Source organism: Diceros bicornis, chromosome 11 (assembly GCF_020826845.1).
Source record: "Diceros bicornis minor isolate mBicDic1 chromosome 11, mDicBic1.mat.cur, whole genome shotgun sequence".
NCBI classification, from domain to species: Eukaryota; Metazoa; Chordata; class Mammalia; order Perissodactyla; family Rhinocerotidae; genus Diceros; species Diceros bicornis.
In genome coordinates, this window is record NC_080750.1 from 57,798,497 (window position 1) to 57,816,901 (window position 18,405).

The 18,405-nt window shown below is 38.6% G+C and overlaps 1 pseudogene; it reads right to left on the reverse strand.

Moving 5' to 3' along the window:
* Positions 1-2,408: 2,408 nt before the first annotated feature.
* LOC131411198 (glucose-6-phosphate 1-dehydrogenase-like) overlaps positions 2,409-18,405 on the reverse strand; it is a 48,710-nt pseudogene continuing 32,713 nt past the window's right edge.

The following is an 18,405-nucleotide window of genomic DNA, read 5'->3' on the forward strand; positions in this document are numbered from 1 at the left end:
GTCTACCTTTAAGATTTTTTTGTCTTCATTTTCAGCAATTTTAATAAGTTATGCCTAGGTGTTTTTTGTCTCATTTTTCTTTTTTGTGTCTTTAATCTTCTTGGATCAGTAGTTTGTGGTCTTAATTTTGGAAAAACTTGACCATTATTTCTTCCCCATCTTTTCTCACTTCTCTGTCTGGGATTCTGATCACACCCATGATAGTTTGATATTGTCCTGAAACTCTAGTTAATTTCTTCTGTTTTATTGACTTTTCTTTGCATTTCAGTTTGGATAATTTCCAGTGGTGTATCTTTAACTGTATTCTTTCCTCACCCACTTCAAGTCTTCTGATAAGCCCATCAGAAATATTCTTCATCCCCATCACTGTTTTTTTGATTTCTAGCATTTCCATATGCTTCTTTCATATAGTTTCCTTTGCTGATGAAATTAACTAATTCCTCTTGCATGTGCCTACCCTTGAAATTGCAGCCTTTAACATATTAGAGTTATTTTCAATTCCCTAAGAGTTTAAACATCTGTGACTTGTTTATATCGTGATTTTTTTTTGCCTTTTGTATGCCTTGTAATATTGTCCTTGTTGAAATTCAACATGTTTTATAAAATGGTAAATACTAAGGTAAACACTTTTCTACTTAGAAGATGAGCTCATTCTTCAGCTACGTCTTTAATGTGAGGGGTTGTGTTAATCTAGCTAGAAATTGGGCTGAGTTTTAAATATTTATTTCTGTGGTCACCCTGAGTGTCCCACAGTTTTACCTTGCATTTCTCTAGTGATAACTTGTGTTTGTGATGTGGGATAATATATCACAGGCTTTATCTCAGTAAATGCTCTCTGCACTACTTTGGGTCTCCCCCCTTGACCTGAGGTCTTCCCTTTGTGTTTCTGTACAGGAGGAGCTATCTCTTGCAGCAATTCCAGCTGTTTCACTCTTATTTTTACTTGATTCTTATTAGTGTGGCAGTGAGGACATGTAAGTGTATGGTTTTTTAAAACCCCCTCACATGAAAAACCTCAGTCTTAGGTAGACACTGTGAAACTGGGTGTCAAGTCTATAACTGCCACCCCCCTCTAGGTATTCTTGCCTCTCCTCCAGACTAGTGCTAGGCTGGGCCTAATATCCCTGCCGTTCTCCGGGGTGGAGATTTTTTTTTCCTATTTGTCTCTCCCAGCTGCCATGTGTTTTCATGAGTACTCTGTCTACTATTTTTGTGTTTTTCTTTGTCTTACACCCTGCAAATTAAGGTTGTGTTCCATAAAGGATAAAGGGAAGGTGTTCTGTGGGAAGTTTCTGCAGTGGCTTCTGTCCTCTTCCCCTAGCCAGCACCACCAAGAGCTTTCTCAGGATTCTCTCTGTCTTCCCTGTGAGTGGTTGGTGGGGTTTCTGGAGAAAAAGCAAGACGGTGCAAACTCCCCTGTATCTGCATGCCCCTAGGCACACTCCCATGCTACTCCACATTCCTCCTTAGCAATTTGTCAAAAATTTCCTATCCAAAACTTCTTAAGGATGAGTGTGGTATCTGGTGGCATATGACCCAGGTAAACAAATGCTCTGTTTCTTCCTGAAGATTCCTTTCTTAAAGTCATACCTTACTACCACATAAGTCTTCTGCCTCATTATCCCAATATTTAAATGGTCGAAGAGCTCCACTGGATAAGCATTTCTTTTGCACATGACACAGCATCTTTGCACTGATGGCTCCAAACGTGAAAACCTGTTCTGGATTTGTTTGAAACTATCATAAATGTTTCTTCCAAGAACAAAAAAAACACAAAAACTACTCTTTTTATTTCTGTTTGTGGATGTAATGGCAAGAAGTTGAAGTGGGGTATCCCAGCTGCTGCGTCTGCTTTTTCAGGATGAGGGGGCCACCTGCGTGTTGGGTGGGGGTGGCCAGGGAGTGCAGAGTTGGGGTGGTGGGAGGGAGCTGGTGGGAGCTCCGTGCCTCGGGCACAGAGGATTGCTGGGCAGGACAAAGGTCCTTTCCAGCTGGTGACCAGGAATGTCTAGTGGCAATGAAGCTGGGGTGGCCGCGGTTGGATCACAGCCCTTGGAAAGCGCCTCCACATGAACACACTCGCCCCCGACGCCCAACTTCTGGGGAGCTTACTCACAGCCAACAAGGGCGTGGGTTGGCCACTGCCCCAGAGGCCCACTCACTGCCCCTCCCTGTCGTCCCTAACTCCTGTCCTAGGCCGAGGAGCCTGAGACTGTTCTCTTTCCTTCTGTCGGGGCGCAGTCCCGTGGACAGAAGCTGGCTCAGGCAGGGCCTGCGGTGGCGGCGGGGGACGGTCACAGAGCCGGTCTCCAGGGCTTGGTGGTTGAGGACTGCAGCCGGCCTGGCGAGGCAGCTGCAGGGGGCGCGCTGGGTTGGCCTGAGCCCGGGGTGGGAATGGAGGCTGAGGTCTACGGTCCTGAAGTCCTCTCGCAGCAGGCTCGGAGGTGGAAAGGTGGGAGGGACAGAGCCAGACAGTGCCAAGTGGGAGGGGGGCTGGGGTCCCGGGCCCCCAGTTCGCGAGGGTTAACCTACCTGTAGGTCTCCTGGCGCTGGACGCACACTGCCCGCCTCAGCTTGTCTCCCTCCACGGGCCTCGGCTGCCGTAAAGGTAGGCGATGGGCTGGCCTTCTCGCGCCCCATCTAGTGCAGCAGTGGCGTGAAGACCCGCCCGGCCTCCCGGACGCGAGCGTCTGGCTCGCACGGCAGACGTCGGGCGTGAAGCGCTCAGACACATTCCCGGCTCTTCACGTTCTTGCATCTGCAGCCCTATGTCAGGTGCAGCGCTGGCTCTTCGGGGTTGAAGAACACGCTGGGCTTCTTGGTCATCATCTTGGTGTACATGGGCTGCACGCGGAGCACCAGCTCGTTGCGCTGGCACTGCTGCTGGAGGCTCTCGCCGGGTACGGCTACGTCGCGGACCTGCAGCCACACCTCAGCCTTGCGCTTGCTCAGGGATTTGCCGAAGCGCAGGATGAAGGGCACCCGTCCCATCTCTCATTCTCTACATAGCGGACCGTAGCTGCGAAGGTGGCAGTGGTGGACCCGCGGGGCACCGTGGGGTCATCCAGGTACCCTTTGGTGGCCTCGCCCTCTCCTTTGGAGTTCCCCACATACTGACCCAGGACCACGTTGTTCGCCTGCGCCTCTGAGATACATTTCAACACCTTGACCCTCTCGGCATCATCTGAGTCCCTGGAGACGGGCTTCTCCGTGGCCACCCAGCACAACACCTGTATGAGGTGGTTTTGCGTCACGTCTAGGATGATCCCAAATTCATCGAAGTAGCCTCTCGCGGCCTGCAGTGCCAAAGGGCTCCTTAAAGGTAAGGATGACGCAGACGATGTCCTGGTTCCGGATGGGGGCCGGAGATCCTATTGGCAAACCTCAGCACTATGAGGTCCTGGACCATCTCCTTGCCCAAGTGGTGGTTGATGCGATAGATCTGGTCTGCGTGGAATAGGGACGAGATGTGGGTGGACAGCTGGTCCGGGTGCCGCAGGTCCTTCCTGAAGGGCTACTCCGTGGTGACGCGGTTCCAGCCTGTCTGGTTCATGCAGGTCTTGCAGATGTTCTTGGTGACAGGCTCATCGACGGTGGTGGGCAAAGCCAGGTAGAAGAGGCAGTTGGCCTTTGTCCCTTGGTGGAGGGCGTTCATGTGACTGTTGAGACGCTTGTAGGAGGCCACGTCCTCCTACGGGCCAGCCACATAGGAGTTTCAAGCAGAGAACTCCTCCAGCTTGGGCTTCTCCTCTGGGATGGCTCTGAAGAAGAGCTCAGTCTCAGCTTGATTCCTTATGCAAATTTAATACTTGAAAATCACATGACCATCTAAGTATATTTTCGATTTCTTCTTATTTTCTCTGTGACCTCAGTTCCCTGATTGGTTTTAAAAGGTTGTTAATTTGCATATTTGTAGCTTTTTTCCTTGTTGTAAAGATGGGAGCAATGTTCTTCCCCACTTCGTATCATATGAGCTGAAACCAGAAGTCTTATTCATTTATTTTTAATATGTTTTAAAGGAATCTTAGGTACCAAGTATTGTGTAATCAGATTATTAGTGAAATTTTCAAATATTTATACAAATACTTATAATTATGGCAGTTGGCATTTGTAATGGTTATATTTTAAATAGTTTTCAGTTCATATTTGTAATGGAGAATTTATGCCATTTTTATTCTCTTCATGTCATGAATGATTTGAGCTCAAAATTATTTCTGATATTACCAGTGTATCGGATTTAGAGTTAGATTGTGTGTGACTTATAAGGGAAAACTTGGCCTTAAAAGTCTTGTGGCATTCGTTGAAAAAGAGAAGAAATTTGAGAGGCAATAGAGAGAGAAGTTACAGAAGTAGAAAATATAACAGGCAATGACTAAAGTTGTGAAAATGGAGGTGGGTATGATTGTTGTGGAAGAGATAAGTTTTAAATCTAGTTTGCATGGGGTAAAAAGTGATTGCACTTGGGAGAACTGAACATATATCTTAAGAGAACAAAATAAGAATGTAAAAGAATGCAGAAGAGTGTTGAGTGCTACCTAAGTCCCATGGAATTCCCTTCTTATAGAGAAGAGAAATTGTTGGTAGATGCTGAATATACATTAAATGAGAGTTTATTTTAATGAGAAGTTGTGCAAAACTTAGGTAATTTTGGGGGGAGATTGCATAAAGACTGTTTTGGACATAAATAAGCTTCTGAATAAATTTTAAAAAATGTTAGATATATTATGAACTTTAGCACTTACTTCTTATTTAGTTTTAGTGGATCCCAGATTGACTGATAGCTTGTCATATTATTCTAAAATACATTTGATAGCCTTCTAATTTTATTTTAGCAACAATTTTCCTCATTTTACAATCACAAGCTAGTAAATTACTCAAAGTCAGGAAGCTATTTTATTTGTGTAGAAAGCACATAAGCTCCAATCTAAAATATATTGGGAAAATTCATGTGGTCAATATTTAATAGTCATTCTAAAATTGTAAGCTGGTATGGTCAGAGTTAAAATAACATATTAAACACTTGATGTGACTAGAAGTTACTTTGTTTAATCTCCTTTTTAATTTGTTTATTTTTTAAAAATACTAGATATGATAAGTATATTAGGCACAAAATGCTGTCTCAGAAATTCAGTTTTAGAAAATTATATTGCAAGTAAACCAAGAAAATACTCTTACTCTCTAATAGCTCAGAAGATACCCTTTCTCTGAAATAGGCCAAAAGTCCATTTCACTCTTTTAGTAAATCTTAAAAGATAAAGGTACTGATTTAAAAAAAAGATATTTTTGGTAAGACAGCAGATATCAGCATTTTCCACTAGAGGGTAGAGTATCAATTTGAGAGCCTATCTTGAGTCACAGAGTCTGTTTTCTCTATTTTTATACAGATTATTGCTATTTATTAGGGAAAATTGTTTTCTCCACCTTCACTTAATTGTCTATTTGTCTTTAGCCTAAGGATCAACTACCACAGAAACACATCTGAAAACTCTGCTGTATCAAGCTAAATGATGGTTACTTGACTTTGCCGTTTTCCACTCACTTCTTACAGATGTTGGATGGCAAGAGACAACAAGCTGGGATTTTGTGAAGGGGAGGCAATGGTTATGTGACAGTAAGTGTAAGGAAAATAACGTATGGCATTTAGGAATGTGCTGGTAGTCAAATACTGCATCTGAAGTATACATGGATCTGTAATATGTTGCTGGGGAGTGGATTAGCTTGCTAGGGTTGTCATAATGAACATCACGGACTAGGTGGCTTGAGGAACAGAAATTTATTTCTCATGGTTCTAGAGGCTAGAGATCTTAGATCAGTGTGTCAGCAGGGTTGGTTTCTTCCAAGGCCTCGCTCCTTTTGTAGATGGCCTTCTTCTCCCTGTGTCCTCACATGGTCTTCCCTCTGTGTCTCAGTGCCCTAATCTTCTCTTCTTATAATGACACCAGTCATATTGGATTAGGGTCCACCCTAATGACTTTATTATAACTTAATTATCTCTTTAAAGACCCTATCTCCAAATGCAGTCACAATCTGAGGTACTAGGAGTTAGGACTTCAACATAGGAAATTTGAGGAGATTCAAGCCCAATAATAGGGAGATATGGGGGTATTTGAAAAATATGTTTAGATCTTTTAATATTTTAGAATAATTATCACAAAGTGACTATCATTTACTTGTAGGACACATGGATATGATATAAAAATTTAGTTTCCAAAGATAAAGTTATTCTGTAAAATACATTTATTTACTTATACAGAATATTTCTACACTGAATACCAGGTAATTTTGTTCAGAAAAACACGCCTGAAAATGAAAATTAACCTATATCACTGGCAAGAAAGCATTTTTCATGGGTAAGACTACATGCAGTTTTCAAGTGTTGTCGCAAGTTGTCTCATATTCTGTGTGCTTTAAATACAATGTGAAGTCTGGCATTTCTAAAATTTCTCACTTAGCAGCTGGTAGAAACACCCTTACTTAATAGTAGATTTAGAAGTAATCCATGTAGTGAAAAGAACAGGAGTCTGATCATTTTACTTAGTAGTTGTATAACTGTAGATTAGAAATTAGCTTCTCAGTGCCTCAGTTTAATTATCCCTAAATAAAGAATAATTGTATCACCCTTGTAAGAATCTAGATTATGATTTCTCAACCTCGACACTACTGGTATTTCGGACAGGATAACTCTTTGTTGTGGAGGCTGTCCTCTGCATCGTATGATGTTTAGCAGCATCTCTGTCCTCCACCCACTATATGCCAGTAGCACAACTGTCTCACCCTCAATTGTGACAATCAAAACTATCTCCAGACATTGCCAAATGTTCCTCTGGGAGGCAAAATCACCCCTAGTTGACTAAGCCAAACAGCAGAAACAAATATTCGTATCTGATGAAAAAGGCAGTAGTCGCAAATGAAGTCATACCATCGGGCCAGTTAAACATCAGCTCCACTGAGGCTTTAAAAAAATTAAAATTATTGTTTCTAAATCCTCTGTAACCAAGAGAAAAGCCTCAAATTTTCAAGAAAATTGTTAGGGACTATTATTTAGAAAGCATTCAAGATCTTGACCAAAAATCTTGAGAGGAATGTAGATTCTGATGGGCTTACAGTGGACTGGATATGTCACCCTCTTTCCACCATTCTCCTCATTCTGCAGAGATGCCTCCAGTGCAGTAAATTTAAGAAAAATACAGGACGAAGGCACATACGAGAAAAAAATCACAGCTGAAGCAATTTATTATAGATATAAGGACTTTAATATAGGAAAGGAGAGCTGTATACGATCTTTGCAAGTGCGGATGGAGTGGCCATCAATAATATCAGTGAGAAACATCTGCTTTCACATCTGTGTACAACTGTCCCCAGAGAATATTAGCCTCCCCGTAGCCTGCTGCCTTCCAGTCTCATGTGGCTGCCTCTCATTAGCAAACTCTGACCAGAAACCTGTGGGGAAAAGGACACAGGGAATCTGAATGAAATCCATGGAGAGCAAAGAAGGAAGATGAGATTGAAGATGATTTAACTTCAGGCAATTGAACCCAGTCCAATCCTTTTTTAAGTCAAATTTCATACATGACAATTTTACCAATATTTAATTGGGTATAAAGAGAGTAGCATCATGCTTTTGTCTGTATTAATGTAGCTAACCGTTATACATATGAAGACATTGTCAATCTCCAAGGTATTGCCACCCAAATTGCACCACAATTGGACTTCAATAGGCTATTCTAACCTTCTATTATGCCAGCTCATTTGGGGTAAGGAGACATTAATAAGGTTAGTAAATTAATGAGCATGAGTGCATTGCCACCTTCCGTCATTATAAAATGAGTTCTTTGGTCAGAAATGATGCTGTTTAGAAAACGATGGTGAATGAAGCATTCTTTAGGTACTGGGTGAGCAGGAAGGAAATTCATATCTACAGAAAGTGTTTATTCCAGAGAGAATAAACTGCTGCCCCTTCTGTTATGAAGAGTTTCAATTTAATAAACTTGCCTATACTGCCCTATTAGAGGCTTATCTTGCCCACAAGATTATTGGGAGCCTCCTCTGCAGGGCAGGCATTTTGAGAGTATTCATATGGACACAAATACCTTGGTACTCATTTCTAAAAATGTATCAAAATATCTCTTTCTCAAACCTACTTGTTACCAAATTTTCAGTTATGTCACTTATATGTCTCTTAATGTAATGGTTAATTTTATATATCAACTTGGCTGGACCACAGTGCCCAGATATTTGGCCAGACATTATTCTGTATGTTTATGTGAGTGAGTTTTATGGATGAGATTAACATTTAAATTGGTGGACTTTGAGTAATCTGCATGGGCCTCATCCAATCAGTTGAAGGCCTTATTAGAACAAAGACTGACCTTCTTCCCCCAAGCAAGAAGAAATTCTGCTATCAGACAGCCTTTGGAACTGAACTGCAAAATTCACTCTTTTTGGGTCTCCAGCCTATGGACCTTTCCTGCAAGTGTTGGACTTGTCAGCCTCGGTAATTGAGTAAGCCAGTTCCTTAAAATAAATCTCTCTCTCTCTCTCTCTCTATGTATTTTTTTCTGGAGAACCCTGACTAATATAAATACCATCCAGTGAATCAGTGTAGATCTGTACTTCTAGCTATTTTGCCTTAAAGGTAAAACTTAACACCCAGGTGTATTTCGCAAAGTTTTGCAGAAAGGATTTATCTTCTGCATTGTTCTTCAGGGACACCCTGAGTGGGCTGTAATTTTATGACTGTTTCTTTTCTGATTTTTCCCACTGTATTAGGCAGAACTATATTTGAATAACTCCTTGGTTGGATATGTTGCACGTAATCTTCTCCTTCTTTTTGTTCTCTTAATGGTGTCTATTAATGAACAAAAATTCTTAGATTTAAATTAGTACAATCATTTTTTCATTTATAATTAGTACTTTTTTCTATTTAATGAATCTTTGCCTGTGTTGGAGTCATGAATACATGTTTTCTATGTTTTATTAAAAAATTTCTTTGAGGTCCTGGTAATGCAAGTGTGTGGAAGTTGAGCGAATCCCTCAAAAAAAGTATAAAACTGGATAAAATTATTTAAAAGAACCATTTCAGTGCACTAGAAATAAAAGGTGACAAGAAGTTCAGAAGCGCTTATACGTGAAAAGTTTCAGTGGAAACTTTGTAAGTTTCTTGTCTGGATGCTTTCCCATCTTGCTACCTCACCCTCACTCCCAGCTCAGGCTACAAAATCCTGCCCTCTTTCTGGCTGGAGGGGATAGACTCACTTCAGTATGGCTGATAGATCAGCTACAAAACTATTTAGGAAGTGAGAGGGCTATAGATAGGTTGCGTTAATAAACTCTCCACACATCCCTGGCTGACCACTAACTGGCTGCATGCTGGCGACCCCAGATAACCCAGAGAAAATTGGAAGTCTGGGTAATTTGCAAACTTGCTGAACTTATTGACCCTCAGCTTACAATCAGCTTAGAAGATTCAAGGGGGAAGCTTTACTGACATAAAATATCTTAGCATAACCACTGCCCAAATTACTAGCTGCTAAATTACGCAGACACGAGGAGATACCTAGGGGTGCCAGGCTTAAACAAAACAAACAAAACAATGTAGAGGTACTAGTGGTTGTACATTGTGGGGAAACAGATTTCACCTTTGAAATTCAGGCGAGATAATTGCTTACTAAAACCAACAACATTTAGGAGAACAAAACAAAATTCAGAGATGCTACAAAACAAGGGTATGCACCTGGACCATTTATATTCAGCAATTTACTAGAAAGCTTAGGTAGTACAATAAGGCAAAAAGGGAAAAGATACACAGATTGGAAAGAAAAAACTAAAACTTTATTTGCAAATGACATAATTACGAAAGTAGATACTTTTAAGGCATCTATAAAGTAGCTACTAGAACTTTAGGTGATTTTAGCAAGGTCATCTATATTTATAAAAGATAAAGATTGATGTACAAAAAAATCAGTTGTAATTCTATTATAATTATAAAGTTTTTTATTTTCTAAATTGTATTACCTAGTCTCAATCCTTTGGATTTCCATGTAAATTGTAAAATCAGCTTGTCAGTCTGCACAGAAAATTTGGATGGAAATATGATTGGAGTTGCATTGAATTTATAGATCAATTTGAAGAGTAAATATCTTTGTTTTTAAATTTTTATTTGTTTTAGCTTTGAATCCTATAGTTTATTTATTTATTTTTTCTTCATCACATTGTTGTGACATTTTTTTTTAATTGCAGTAACATTGGTTTATAACAGTGTATAAATTTCAGGTGTACATCATTATACTTCTATTTCTGCATAGATTACGTCATGTTCACCACCCAAACACTAATTACAGTCCATCACCACACACATGTGCCTAATCATCGCTTTCACCCTCCTCCCTCCCCCTTTCCCTCTAGTAACCACTAATCCAATCTCTGTCTTTATGTGTTTGTTTGTTGTTGTTTTTATCTACTTATGTGTGAGATCATATGGTATTTGACCTTCTCCCTCTGACTTATTTCGCTTAGCATAATACCCTCAGTGTCCATCCATGTTGTCACAAATGGCTGGATTTCATGGTTTCTTATGGCTGAATAGTATTCCATTGTGTATATATACCATATCTTCTTTATCCATTCATTGCTTGATGGGCACTTAGGTTCGTTCCAAGTCTTGGCTATTGTGAATAATGCTGCAGTGAACAGGGGTGCATGTATGAAGAGTAAATTTCTTTAAAATATTGTCTTAGAGTACATGAAAGACAACTCTCTTTTTTTTTAGGTCCTTAATTACTCTTCCCAGTGTTTTGCTGCTTTCAGTGTTCAGGTCTTGAAAGAATTGTCTTAATTTATTGTTAAGTATATCATGGTTTTGAGGTCACTGTAAATGGTGTTTTTAAATTCCTCTTTAAGATTGTTTGCTGCTAGTACTGTATATAGGAATCAAATTGATTATAGTACACGGGCTTAATTTTGGCACCCATGGTATGATCACTTGTTAGTTGTAATAGCTTATTTGGATGACAGTTGAATCTTTTTCTGAGATTTATAGTTAAAGTGGAGGTTAATATATCCAACTTCAGCAAACCCCATACCCTCACAAGATTTTCCCCTGTGCAGTACAGTGTTGCCGTAATTCTGGGGGAGGCGAGTCAGGCTTCTCCCGCTGCCTGGTTCTTTATCACTTTGTACTGATGGAGCATCCTCAAAACTAAAACTCCTAGCGTGCTCTGCCAACATATTTCTTCTTGTCTCTGCCAGAAAGAATAGTGTTTATTAGAAAGATTAGGCTCTTACAATATATAACTGGCTGTGCAGTGATGACTAAAATGAGGGTTGAAGCAACAGCGCATCTGTCTACCTTAAACAGTGGCATCATCCTGAAAGAGAAATGGCTGTCACTTTTCCATTTGATGCAAACCAAGCCGGGGGCCTTTGTGTTATGATTTAAAAACTGTCCAGGCCCTGAGGAAGATATCAATATATTTCTCAAATTTCCAACTCAGCCCCATTTTGTTTATAATTGTAAATACTAGAAACTCCTTCCAAATTCTGAAAGGATATTGTATTAGTATTTTAGTTTTCCATTGTGTTGTGAGTTTTGTCTTTTAATATTTTTCTTCATATTTTTTACTGAGAAGGTGGTAAAGCCTCCATCAAGAGAGCGTGTTAGTTTCTAGTCTAGAGATGTACATGGTGCCTAGTACAAGGTGAGGTACCAAACCTCACCTAGAACCAGAAGGGTGAATAGAAGTTAAAGGTAAGAGTAGGAAAGAGTATATAGCAGGATGAGGGAAAAATATGTTCAAACAAAGTCAAAGCATGTTTTAAGTAAAAATTTCTATCTCTTAATTAGCATCCCTTGCTGTGTTTTATGTATCTTTGTATCTCTTAAAAATCACTTTTATAAGGAAAACATAAATAAGCAAATAAAATGAAATCATAGTATATAAATTTTATCCATTAAATGAAAGCAATAATTAATTTTTATTTTATTAGAATTTTGGCACTCATATTTTCGTATAAAATGTGAAATAGTGGGGGCTGCCTGGTGGAGCAAGCGGTTAAGTGCACGCGCTCCAGTGCGGCGGCCCGGGGTTTCCCAGTTCGGATCCCGGACGGGCATCCACGCACTGCTTGGCAAGCCATGCTGTGGCAGCGTCCTGTATAAAGTGGAGGAACATGGGCACGGATGTTAGCCCAGGGCCAGTCTTCCTTAGCAAAAAAAGAGGAGGATTGGCATATGTTAGCATAGAGCTGATCTTCTTCACACACACACAAAAAAAGTTAAATAGGTTTTTTTAATCAGTTAATATTGTGTATAAAATATAAGGTACTTGAAAAATAAGCTATAAAAATAGAACCTAATAAGACCAGGCACAGTGGCCTAGTGGTTTAGTTCAGCGCACTCCACTTTGGTGGCCCAGGTTCGGTTCCCAGGTACAAACATACGCCACTTGACTTTCAGTGGCCATGCTGTGGTGGCATACGGCTCACATACAGAAAGAGGAAGATTGGCATCAGATGTTAGCTCAGGGTGAATCTTCCTCAACAACCACAAAAACAGAACTTAATAATACTATTGTTGATGTATGCTATTTCGTTTTTTACTGATTAAATATGTTTTTATATACTCATCTGGGAAATTGATCACTATTATGTATTTTTAAGGAGAAAATATTAGTTGCTTTTTTTTTAATCTACTAACAAAGCATGCAAGAAGCACATTTCCCTGTGGCAGAGTCACTAGTATTAAGAAAATATAAATGTCTTTGCTATTGTCATGTTGGTTCTGAGATGAGGAGAGAACCTTGTCTTAGTAGTTCTTAACTTGAAAAGGTACATTCATATGTTCATTATACATTTCTCAGAGACCTCTACATAGGTTGTAAAAGTTTATTTTGTTTTTAAAACAAACAAAAAGCAAACATAAGAATACAATGGCATGCATCTTGATCATGATCGTCTCTGAAATGATTATCTATGTCTAGATAAACGGCCTAAATATTGGGCCTAAACCATCCTGCTGAAGTCCACAGTCCACCTGACGGCCTCTACCCACAAGCATGGCCCTGTCCTAAAAGGGTCATTGCTACCATGTGGACTGTGCTTACTATCCATCTAACCCTGCTGAAAATCCTACAAGGTAGTGTTACATTCTTTTTTATAGGATGGAGAATGTCCTACAGGGAGGTTAATGACGAACCCTGATGGCTATGAATCCAGGACAAGAACCCACCCAGTGGGGATCCAGTGTCTACACCTGTAACTTCTATGCTGCATTGCCTCCATTAGTGTGATCTGGGGCTTCTTAAGGGCCTTCTCATGTTTTCAACCCTCTATCAGTGAAACCAAATATATTTTTCCAAAAAGTTTATTATTTTCAACTCATATTCTAGTCTATTTTAAATGATAAATTATTCTGAAGTTTTATAAGTTTCCACTGATTGTTTTAGGCCTTAGAGAATTCACAGAGATACATTATCTGCATGTTGAGAAAGAGAGAGTTTTTTAATAAATATTGTGAGGTTCAAAGAGAAGCCCTAACATTTTTCATCTAGAGAATTTTAGGCTTAGAACATAAAATCTTAATCAAGTTTCAATTCATCTATTTTTTATTCATTTCTTAATTAACAGTTAGAAATAATTAGTGCTTTTTAAAACTGGGAGAGTTTGTTCTTTTTTTCTTGTCCTCAGTGATTAAGAGATACTTTATCAGAATGCTCTAGATGTCTTATATCTCATAATCTCCTGACAGTTAGATCACAGATGGAGTGTTCTTTGCTAGATGTCTTATTTAATGAAAATACTCTCTTTCCCTCTTCTTGCTTTGTATGGCATCTGTTTTTCCAAGATGGGTAATAAGCTTCTTGTGATTATCTCTGTAGTTTGAGAAGAAATTATTTTGAAAAAGAAAATTTTAAATGAAGTATATTTGACAGAGATATTTGCTAATATTGGCTTTATTTGAGTTTCACACACCTTATTTATTAATGTCCTATGATATGTGCAGACAACTGTACAGTGCCACTGCTAGTTACTCTAAAACTTTTTACATTGATCCCCACCAAATTCCCCAAATGAATGGTGAAATTTAGTGGCCACAAAAAAAGGAAACATTTTATTTACCCCTTCCTGTTACTTCTTTAAGATCAACTCATTGTGTGACTACTAGGTGTAGTATTTTCTGCTAAACAAAGAAAAAAAATTCATGTTTGCTAATTAGTTAATTAAGTGTATACAAAAGTAAGTTTAATACAGGGCAAAATGTGATTTATGTACATGAAGTTCAAAGAGGTGTGAGAATTTAATAGTAAAATGATAAAAGATCATAATTCAAGGAAGTGATAGCATATCAGATGGGGCTTGGAATAAAGGTATGATTTGTACCAATCCATTGAATTAGAAGAAAATACTTACCACCTTCAGGCATTTCTCTAGGACTTGGAAGAAAATGCTAAATGAGTCACAGCACAGTCTTTATCTAAAGAAATTGTCAACTTGCTAGAAGAAACAGAGACATAAACAGAAAAATACAATGCAATGTGTTAGTTTCTGGTGTAGAGATGTATGTGGTGAGCTGTCACAGAGTTGATGACCTCATACTTGGTGAGGTACCAAACGTTGATTAGAACCTGAAGGATGAATATAAGTTAAAGCTAAGAGTGGGGCAAAGAGTGTTCCAGGATAAGAGATTATATGTACAAAAGCCAAAATGTGAAAGAGTACATAGATTCAGCTACCCTAAATAAGGTACATATTGTTTCAGGGCATAAAGTGTAAGACTTGAGCGGGAAGAGATGAGGCCAGTGAGGCAGAGTATAAACAATGGTGTAAAAAATGCGGAGGAGTGTGCACTTTCTCCTAAGAAAAGTTGATTCCAACAACGAAAGGGTGATATGATTAAATTTGTACTTTAGCAAAATCACCGACTGAAGAGTCTGAAATAGATGAGAGAAGGATAAAGTCTGTTTAGATAATTCAGGTTCATAAAGAAAGTGATCAGGAATTACAATGGCATTAGGTTCCTCAACGTAAATTTCTTCTAGAATATAGAAGAAAATAGGGGAATTCCATCAAAATTCTAAGGGAAAATTATTTTCAACCTACTATTATATACCAAGGTAAAGTTTCAATTGTGTGTTAGGTGGAAACATGTTTTTCAAAAGTGGAATGTCTCAAAAATTATCCGTCATATATCAAGAAGCTACCATAGGATGTGATTCAAAAATGAGGGATTAAACAGGAAGGAAGGGAGGGAGGGAAGAAGGGAAAGGAGTAAGGAAGGGAGGAAAGAAGAAAGACATAAGATCTAGGAAAAGGGAGATGTGATGAGAGAGAAAAATAAAGAGATTCCTATTCTTAAAAGTGAAGAGAATGTCCAAGATGAGAGAAGGGCAGCTCATACAATTAGGGTAAAAAGGTTAAGGGCGCCTCAAGAAATCCCTTTAAGGAGGAAAAAAGGAATGGATCAATTACCTCGCATATCTGACCGTATTGGGAGAGTCCTGTAGCAAGATTTTCATTTTCTCATGTTAATTATTGGTGAGTAATTAAGTAAAAAAAATAATAAACTAAGTTAAAAGATGAGGCAATTAACTTCAGAAAAAAGATGATGACAAGAGGGAAAATGTAATCATATTGTACAATGTAGGTCAGCACTGAACAACATTTACTAGTAAAATGATGCAAATAATGAATATTGATTTAACCATAAATTTTAAACTAACATTAGGAGAACAGAAGGATCATATGTTTTTAGGAAAAGGGAACAATGATATAAAAAAGCTGAATTTCCCTCTTTTGTATTTGAAATATATTATAAAGTACTGTCTAATATTAGAAAACCAAGTAGTATTTATTATGTAGCAGAAAGAGTTAAGTAAAAGGAGAAACATCTAGAGAATGCAAAGTGGTTGACTATGGATGGTGGACTTTGCAGGTGGAAAGAGCGGGATAATGTATTGATAATATTTTTTATTTTAGGCCATGTAGAACTCTTTGGCTTTTTGAACTAAGTATTACAATGATAAAAATTAAAAATAAATTTAAAACTAAACAACTTATAGGCATAATAATAACTAACTTTCTGAAAAGTTTAGTAGCAAAGGATCAGAAATGGAGGAAAATAGCTTGAAATGATTACAAGTTATTTTCTAATATTTTTTAATATTTGAATATCTGAGCATACTTGGAGGCAGAGGGAAAGGAAACAATGGCATTGGAAATATTAAGATAGAGAAGAGAATCCGGCTAATTGATTGAAGTCCCCTGGAAAGCGGGTCAGACTAGAATAGGCATATGGATTTTTTTAATCATCGTTCTCTTTGCTTCCTTCAACTATTGTTTACTAACAGTAAAGAAAAATCTGCCACTCTCCTCCTTTTTTCCCATTCCACTTATCTTGTAAATTAATAACCTTAAGCATGCCACTGAGTTTAAATGCAGTGCTAGGTCTATATCTAACAAAAGAAAAGTTACTGCTTGAAGTGAAAATAGTTATAGGAGCCAAGAGTATCATTTGATGTGCAAAGAGATTTAGGAAGACAAGTCTAAATGCAGTGTGTAGGGTGAATATGAAAGACAAAAGTAGTTCAAAGAGATTGTTCTGACTCCAGGGGAGAAAGCTCTCACTGAAGTCATTGAGGAGGTGAGACTTGGAGAAGCTAAGGGGAACAGATAATGCTTGCATATATAGGAGAAAGATAAAAGATTGCAGGAGAAAAGGGAACTTTTCCAAAGGAAAGTTTATGCTGTATTTTTCCCTTCTTGGATCTTTAGTGTTCCTGAAAAGCCTTCATATTTTGGTTATAAGAAAGGGGGCTCCCATGAGGATCAACGTTTCAGTTTTCCTATAGAAGTTCTTCATTTTGTGAAACTCAGAAATATGAATGTTTTGCATATTCTTTCCTCCATCAACCTCCCTTGAGGAAACCATCTTTTACCCTCTTCTTTTCTCCAGAAGTACTAAAAGAGTCTACCTTTGCATGTCTGGTGATTTCCTTCTTTCACAATAAAATGGACTCTCCCAAACATCGTTCTCAGAAAACAAAGAAAATGGCTGTACTTTTTAAGTCAAGATAAATCTCACTTATTTTCTTCAGCAACTTCATTGCTAATTAGTCTATTAGCTATTTTTCAAAATCCCATATTTTGTGTATTTGGACAAAAATTTCATTACTTTCTGTTATTTATGTATTAAGTTAGATTTTGCCTTGTTTTCTTTCAGAACATTTCTATTGGATAAACCAGAGCAGATTCATCTGCTTGCATGTTTCTCTAGGGTGCAGGAAGGTGAGTTGCAAAACACAGGTTTGTTGACACAGACAGACCTGGGTTCCCATTATGGTCTTACCATTTATTAAATGTGGCCTCAGGGATATCATTTATTTTCTGTAAGGGTATAATATTACCTGTCCCAAAGGAGTATTATGAAGCTTGTGTTCTCCTTGAAGGCTGGTAGGGAGTCTCATTTATTTCCTCCCTCCCTCCCTCCTTCCCTTCCCTCCTCCCTTCCTCTCCCCCACTCCCTCCCTCCCTCCCTTCCTTCCCTGCACCTATCATGAGACCTCACACCTAGTAAGTAACTCAATAAATGGCTTTTCCACTTAACTACTGATCATGCCTGTGATGTATAAGTGGTGTTTGGCACAAGTTAGAGGTTCCATAAGAAGTATGCCTTTCTTTCCCTCTAGAATCATCTCCTATGACAAGGCTACACGCTAGTTTATTCTATTTTATTTCTTGGAAAAAGTAGGTTATCCTTCTGTGGCCTAGCCTGATAAACTTTTGAGATTATATTCTTTCTGTGAAGAGTGAAAAAGTATTTTAAAGTGCTATTGTACATTGTTTAAAAAAATATGATTCTGTTTTTAAAATGAAACTTGTCTCAGTTATGAATAAATAACCAGAGGTATGTTCTCTTCTCTTGACTTTTTATATTATATACATATCAGACAGTATTGCATTGAACGGAGATTCAAAGTCATGCTTTTGAAGCTCTGTGAAAGGAAACCAATCTCCCTTCCAATGTCCAAACTCATGCCAGTGCAGAAGAACTAGACTGCAAGAATGAAGAAGAAGATTTGTGTAAAGTTGGGAAATCTTAACTCTTGTAGCCTTTGGAGGCTGGATTGTTGTAACCATGCCAATCTAGAAGCAAGCAAAGGCCAAGGGACATGATAGAGAATATGGCATATTTTTGAGGTTAGGATAGGGTTGTCTGAGGAGGCAGATAAAAGGCATAACATAAAGATAAGAAATATGGATGTAATTTATTTTTAAAATGTTGAATACTTGCTTTGTGCCAGGCATTCTGCTGGTTATTAGACAAAACAGGCAATCCTCATCAGTGAGCTCACATCTAGTTAGGGGGGAGAGGAATAGGGACAATGCATTATGATAAGTGCTCCTATAGAA